Source organism: Pseudophryne corroboree, chromosome 1 (genome assembly GCF_028390025.1).
Source record: "Pseudophryne corroboree isolate aPseCor3 chromosome 1, aPseCor3.hap2, whole genome shotgun sequence".
NCBI classification, from domain to species: Eukaryota; Metazoa; Chordata; class Amphibia; order Anura; family Myobatrachidae; genus Pseudophryne; species Pseudophryne corroboree.
In genome coordinates this window covers 196,816,460-196,824,483 of record NC_086444.1, presented here as the reverse complement: position 1 = coordinate 196,824,483, position 8,024 = coordinate 196,816,460, and the positions used below count along the sequence as shown (strand labels likewise).

The window sequence follows — 8,024 nt, the reverse complement described above, 5'->3', positions numbered from 1 at the left end:
CGGATTCAGAGAAACCGAACCCGCTCATCTCTAATGTAAATACATACAAATGTGTGAGTGTGTCCTCATATGCCTATCACTTTTGGGCCATATGGTGTTAGATATCTGACGAGACATAGATGCTCTGTCACAGGTAGTGATTCCCATGCTTGAGTACTTTTTCCTGAATTTAGGTTCCTAAATTCAGGTTCTTGGAGCATATTATATACACACCTTTCCCCCCTCCCTTCCCTTTTATCCCCCCCCCCCTCCTCCCCACACTCCCCCTCACTATTTACCCACAAACTTCATAGCCCTCCTCCCCCCCCATTCCCTAATCACTATACATCACTCTTCACTCTGCCTCTCCCACGTAATCACAATTTATCACCATATGACGCTTTTAAATACAAAATAATATCGCGGTTGGAGTAACAACCTAGAAGGCACAACGTCGTTACAGTCAAACCACGCTGGAAATGCCTAAACACATCCGATCTTGGAAGCCAAGCAGCGTTGGGCCTGATCAGTACCAGTGAGGGGGACCACCTGGGAAGATCAGGTACTGTATAGAACGAGAATCAATAGAGGCCTAAGAAAGGGAATATACTCCGTGCCTGTATGAGTTCACAGCTAGCACACTTAACACTATAACAAGCCTTTGTTTACTTATTTTTATTTTCATTTATTATTAACATAGGGCTTATAAGTGCACTATAAGTCACATGCGGGATATCTCACATTTCCGATGCTAAATTAACTGTATACACGCCCATCCTTATATAAGATATGATTCATTTTACTAAGAAATTAGGGAACTCTAACATCACAAGTTAAATCACTTAGCTATTTAATAATTAATATATATATATATATATATATATATATATATATCCAATTCCCATTAATTCCTTAAAGAATTAATACCCATAACACAGAAAAAAAATATTATTTTTTTATAAGAAAAAATTATTTTTAATTGTATTAGTATTTCTTAATATACATTTTTCTGCTGTTATTTATTATTATTTATATTAATCAGTATTATTCACTAATTGCTGCACACCTAAGATTAAGTAGATAAACTGTTTACAAATAATGATGTATTTCTGATACTCTCATTTACTTATTGTTTTTATATGGAATTACTTCCATGGATATCTGGAGCACTCGAAATTTATCCAATGAGCTACTAGAAAATGGCCGCCGCAACCTGGAAGATATGGACCTAATCCCATCAAAAATGGCCGCTGCTGCATGGACAAAACTAATCCAACTTTTTCCCTACGAACTAAAGCTGCCAGTAACTACCAATGAACACACAGACAGAGGACCACATGAACGGATAAAATCGCCGCGGGCGCATGCGCGGAAGTAACCGGAAGTGGGGCATGCGTGGAAGTAACCGCCAATTGACTGTATAAACGCTCCTGAAGTAACTTTAGGACTTTTAGCACACTCGTTTTTACGTGCTGTTACTTGCTTTTAACTCCGAATAACCTGGCAATGTCTAACCTGCATTTGTTCATGATTTTAAAGTAAATGATAGATAACTAGGTCATATGACTCCCTATGATGTCATAACCATCCCACCAAGTACTATAGCTATAAATAGATATTCAGACTCATTCTGTCCCTACCCCTTGAAGAAGTCTCATTAGACGAAACGCGTTGGATGACCTGTACCTATCTCATTCTAAGATAAGGAAAATTTGGTTTTATTTACTTTTACTGTAGTTTGTACTTTCATTTAGTGCTTTTAGTTCAGCTGTGTATTTATTGTTGTCCCATTTTTTATGTGTCTTTTATGTTCAATATTAAATAGAATTTTATTGTTACCATTGGCAATTGAAATTATTTTGATACCGTGGTCGCTACATATCCCTCATCCCCCTGTTTCTCCCATATATATATATATATATATTTATATATATATTAGAGATGAGCGGGTTCAGTTCTCAGAGAACCAAACCCTACCGGACTTCACACTCCGAGCCCGGATCCGAGTCAGGTCTCGGGTTTTCCTGTCTGACTTGGAAACCAAAACGAGGCAAAACGTCAACATCTCGCAGGGTTTTGATTCCATATAAGGAGCCGCACGTCGCCGCCATTTTCACTCCGGCATTGGAGAGTGTAGAGAGAGGACGTGTCTTCGTTCTCTCAGTGTCCTCAGTGTCTGTGTCTTGTGCTGCATCTGTCCAGTCACAGTGTTGTGTCCTCTGCTGCCATATGTCCAGTGCTGTCCAGTGGTGCTGTGTTGTGCTGCATCAGTTCAGTGGTGGCGTGTTGTGCTGCATCAGTCCAGTCACAGTGGTGGTGTCCTCTGCTGCCATATGTCCAGTGCTGCTGTATAATAATAAATCCCTTACAGTGTTGCTGTGTTGTGCTGCATCAGTTCAGTGGAGGTGTATTGTCCTGTATCAGTCCTGTGGAGGTGTCCCTGTGCTGCCGTATATGTCCAGTGGTACTGCTGTATATGTCCAGTGATCCTGCCGTATAATTCCAGTAATCTTGCCGTATAATTCCAGTGGTACTGGCGTATAATTCCAGTAATCCTGCCATATAATTCCAGTGGTACTGGCGTATAATTACAGTAATCCTGCCGTATAATTACAGTAATCCTGCCATATAATTACAGTGGTACTGGCGTATAATTCCAGTAATACTGCCGTATAATTCCAGTGGTACTGGCGTATAATTCCAGAAATCCAGCTATATAATTCCAGTAATCCTGCCGTATAATTCCAGTGGTACTGGGGTATAATTCCAGAAATCCAGCTATATAATTCCAGTAATCCTGCCGTATAATTCCAGTGGTACTGGCGTATAATTCCAGTAATCCTGCCGTATAATTCCAGTAATCCTGCCATATAATTCCAGTAGGATTGGCGTATAATTCCAGTAATCCTGCCGTATAATTCCAATAATCCTGACGTATAATTCCAGTGGTACTGGCGTATAATTCCAGTAATCCTGCCGTATAACTACAGTAATCCTGCCATATAATTCCAGTGATACTGACATATAATTTCAGTAATCCTGCCGTATAATCACAGTAATTCTGCCGTATAATTACAGTGGTACTGTCATATAATTCCAGTAATCCTGCCGTATAATTACAGCAAACCTGCCATATAATTACAGTGGTACTGGCGTATAATTACAGTAATCCTGCCGTATAATTACAGTAATCCTGCCGTAAAAGTACAGTGGTATTGGCAAATAATTCCAGTAATCCTGCCATATAATTCCAGTGGTACTGACGTATAATTCCAGTGATCCTGCCGTATAATTCCATATAAATCCATATAATTCCATATAAATCCAGTCCAGTGGTGCTGCCATATAAATTCAGTGGTGCTGTCCTGTGCTGTATAATATTTACTCCAAATAAAGGGGTTATTAATATTTAATCCAAATAATTTTTACAGGGTTTGCCCTGTGAGGTGTAGGGATACACTCTCCTGTGCCACATATTGGGGGTCATTCCGAGTTGTTCGCTCGTTGCCAATTTTCGTTATGCTGCGATTAGTTGCAAATTGCGCATGCGCAAGGCACGCTGGGCGCATGCGCTTAGTTATTTAACACAAAATTTAGCTGTTTTGCTGTGGCTTCTGCGGCGCTTTTCAGTCGCACTGGTGTTCGGTAAATGATTGACAGGAAAGGGGCGTTTCTGGGTGGTAACTCGGCATTTGCAAAAAACGCAGGCATGTCAGGGAAAAACGCGGGAGTGTCTGGAGAAATGGGGGAGTGGCTGGCCGAATGCAGGGCGTGTTTGTGACATCAAACCAGGAACTAAACGGACTGAGCTGATCGCAATCTGTGAGTAGGTCTGGAGCTACTCAGAAACTGCTAAGAATTATTTAGTAGCAGTTTTGCTAATTTTTCGTTCACTATTCTGCTAAGCTAAGATACACTCCCAGAGGGCGGCGGCCTAGCGTGTGCAATGCTGCTAAAAGCAGCTAGCGAGCGAACAACTCGGAATGAGGGCCATTGTATTATATAACTCCAGAAAAATAATGGAGAACAAAAATTTGGAGGATAAAATAGGGAAAGATCAAGAACCACCTCCTCCTAGTGCTGAAGCTGCTGCCACTAGTCATGACATAGACAATGAAATGCCATCAACTTCGTCTGCCAAGGCGTTGCCCAATGTGATAGTAGAGGGCATGTAAAATCCAAAAAGCCAAAGTTCAGTAAAAAGACCCAAAAAAAGAAATTTAAATGGACTGAGGAGAAACGTAAACTTGCCAATATGCCATTTACGACATGGAGTGGCAAGGAACGGCTAAGTTCATGACTAGCGGTTCAGCTTCACATGACGATGGAAGCCCTCATCCTCACGCTAGAAAAATTATAAGAGTTAAATTGGCAAAAGCACAGCAAAGAACTGTGCATTCTAAGTAGTGATGAGCGGGTTCGGTTTCTCAGAAAACGAACCCCCCCGAACTTCACCCTTTTTACACGGGTCCGAGCCATACTCGGATTCTCCCGTATGGCTCGGGTAACCCGAGCGTGCCCGAACGTCATCATCCCGCTGTCGGATTCTCGCGAGATTCGGATTCTATATAAGCAGCCGCGCGTCGCCGCCATTTTCACTCGTGCATTGGAAATGTTAGGGAGAGGACGTGGCTGGCGTCCTCTCCGTTATTGTTGAACTTGATTGTGCTGTGCACTATTGCTTAATTGTGGGGAGGGCTGGGGAGCAGCTGTATATAGGAGGAGTACAGTACAGAGTTTTGCTGATCAGTGACCACCAGTTATCCGTACTCTGCCTGAAAAAAAACGCTCCATATCTGTGCTCAGTGTGCTGCATATATCTGTGCTCACACTGCTTAATTGTGGGGACTGGGGAGCAGCTGTATTATATAGCAGGAGTACAGTGCAGAGTTTTGCTGACAGTGACCACCAGTATACGTTGTCTGCCTGAAAAACACTCCATATCTGTGCTCAGTGTGCTGCTTTATTGTGGGGACTGGGGACCACCAGTATAATATTATATAGGAGGAGTACAGTGCAGAGTTTTGCTGACCAGTGACCACCAGTATATAATATATAGCATTACGGTACAGTAGGCCACTGCTGTACCTACCTCTGTGTCATCATTAAGTATACTATCCATCTACATTCTATACCTGTGGTGCATTTTAGTTTTGCAGTTTGCTGACACAGTGACCACCAGTATACTATATATAGCAGTACGGAAGGCCACTGCTGTACCTACCTCTGTGTCGTCATTCATTAAGTATACTATCCATCTACATTCTATACCTGTGGTGCATTTTAGTTTTGCAGTTTGCTGACACAGTGACCACCAGTATACTATATATAGCAGTACGGAAGGCCCCTGCTGTACCTACCTCTGTGTCGTCATTCATTAAGTATACTATCCATCTACATTCTATACCTGTGGTGCATTTTAGTTTTGCAGTCTGCTGACACAGTGACTACCAGTATACTATATATAGCAGTACGGAAGGCCACTGCTGTACCTACCTCTGTGTCGTCATTCATTAACTATACTATCCATCTACATTCTATACCTGTGGTGCATTTTAGTTTTGCAGTTTGCTGACACAGTGACCACCAGTATATATAGCAGTACGGTACGGAAGGCCACTGCTGTACCTACCTCTGTGTCGTCATTAAGTATACTATCCATCTACATTCTATACCTGTGGTGCATTTTAGTTTTGCAGTTTGCTGACACAGTGACCACCAGTATACTATATATAGCAGTACGGAAGGCCACTGCTGTACCTACCTCTGTGTCGTCATTCATTAAGTATACTATCCATCTACATTCTATACCTGTGGTGCATTTTAGTTTTGCAGTTTGCTGACACAGTGACCACCAGTATATATAGCAGTACGGTACGGAAGGCCACTGCTCTACCTACCTCTGTGTCATCAAGTATACTATCCATCCATACATGTGGTGCATTTCAGTTGTGCTCAGTAAATATAGTAGTAGGCCATTGCTATTGATACTGGCATATAATTCCACACATTAAAAAATGGAGAACAAAAATGTGGAGGTTAAAATAGGGAAAGATCAAGATCCACTTCCACCTCGTGCTGAAGCTGCTGCCACTAGTCATGGCCGAGACGATGAAATGCCATCAACGTCGTCTGCCAAGGCCGATGCCCAATGTCATAGTAGAGAGCATGTAAAATCCAAAAAACAAAAGTTCAGTAAAATGACCCAAAAATCAAAATTAAAAGCGTCTGAGGAGAAGCGTAAACTTGCCAATATGCCATTTACGACACAGAGTGGCAAGGAACGGCTGAGGCCCTGGCCTATGTTCATGGCTAGTGGTTCAGCTTCACATGAGGATGGAAGCACTCATCCTCTCGCTAGAAAAAGGAAAAGACTTAAGCTGGCAAAAGCACAGCAAAGAACTGTGCGTTCTTCTAAATCACAAATACCCAAGGAGAGTCCAATTGTGTCGGTTGCGATGCCTGACCTTCCCAACACTGGACGGGAAGAGCTTGCGCCTTCCACCATTTGCACGCCCCCTGCAAGTGCTGGAAGGAGCACCCGCAGTCCAGTTCCTGATAGTCAAATTGAAGATGTCACTGTTGAAGTACACCAGGATGAGGATATGGGTGTTGCTGGTGCTGGGGAGGAAATTGACAAGGAGGATTCTGATGGTGAGGTGGTTTGTTTAAGCCAGGCACCCGGGGAGACACCTGTTGTCCGTGGGACGAATATGGCCATTGACATGCCTGGTCAAAATACCAAAAAAATCACCTCTTCGGTGTGGAATTATTTCAACACAAATGCGGACAACAGGTGTCAAGCCGTGTGTTGCCTTTGTCAAGCTGTAATAAGTAGGGGTAAGGACGTTAACCACCTCGGAACATCCTCCCTTATACGTCACCTGCAGCGCATTCATCATAAGTCAGTGACAAGTTCAAAAACTTTGGGTGACAGCGGAAGCAGTCCACTGACCACTAAATCCCTTCTGTCAGGAATCGACTCACCAAGCTGACATCTGTCCGCCGCTGCGGACTCCGTCCTGGGTCCCTGCGTTCATCTGTCATCCGCGTCTCTGCCATCAGACGCCATCCTGGGCCTGGGAGCGCTCCTGTGATAGCGGGCGTGTAGCACGCCGCGTCCCCGCTAGGCCGCGGCATGGGCGCCGCCATGACAGCCTCCAGCAGTCAGCATACGGCGGCCAATCTGGTGCTTGGCCGCACCCACTTTTCCTCACTCCACCAATGACTGTTTAACAAGGGGTATATATGAAGCTGCAGGATCAGTCTGCAGGCATCCTGAACTTTGTGTCACTCCTGCGACTCATGTGTAAGGATCTGGTTCCTGTTTCCTCCGTGTACCTGGATACCTACCTGCTGTTCCGTGTTCCTGGCTTTCTACCTGAGACTTTGTACTCCTGGTTACTTTTCACAGCTCCGTGGAACTTCAAGCCCCAGCAATACCTGCATCCATCTACAGGCTTCACACTCATCACCATCTCTGTGTGCTTCAGCCTAGCAGTAGGGACTGACTCCAGGTGTGTTCCATCTCCCCACCTGTGATGCAGCTTGCTCGCTGCCAGTGCCTCATCACCTGCACTGTGGACATAGTCAGACTCCTGCCTCTGCTACCAGGTTTGCCATACAACACCATCTCTGCTGGTTCCATGTTTTAATCTGCTCTGGTTTCCATACCAGAATATTCTCTGCCAAATTATCACTCATCTGTTATCATCACTACCGGTTATTATTTCATAAGTCACCATTCATTCTGTTACCATAGACTCTCAGCTATTACGCTGTACAATTGACATTTGCATTTCTACTGTTATTTTCTGCTGCCGTTTGTGAATCATCTGTATAATAAATATCATTGCGCTCATGCGCAGAAACATAATCCAGCCTCCTCGTTTTCTCCCATCCACCTCCACTGACCCACTAGCGCCCCCTCCGGGGACACAGACAAAACCAAGTCTGACAGTAAGTTCAGGATCGATGGACTCGGATGGTGGACGGAGTGTGGGGTCAGAGGCCTTGCAAAATCTGGTCTCCCGTCTGGATGGTCA

The 8,024-nt window shown here is 43.9% G+C and overlaps 1 pseudogene; it reads left to right on the top strand.

Moving 5' to 3' along the window:
* Nucleotides 1-434: 434 nt before the first annotated feature.
* LOC134935669 (5S ribosomal RNA) lies at nt 435-553 on the top strand (annotated as a pseudogene).
* The last annotated feature ends 7,471 nt before the right edge of the window (nt 554-8,024 follow it).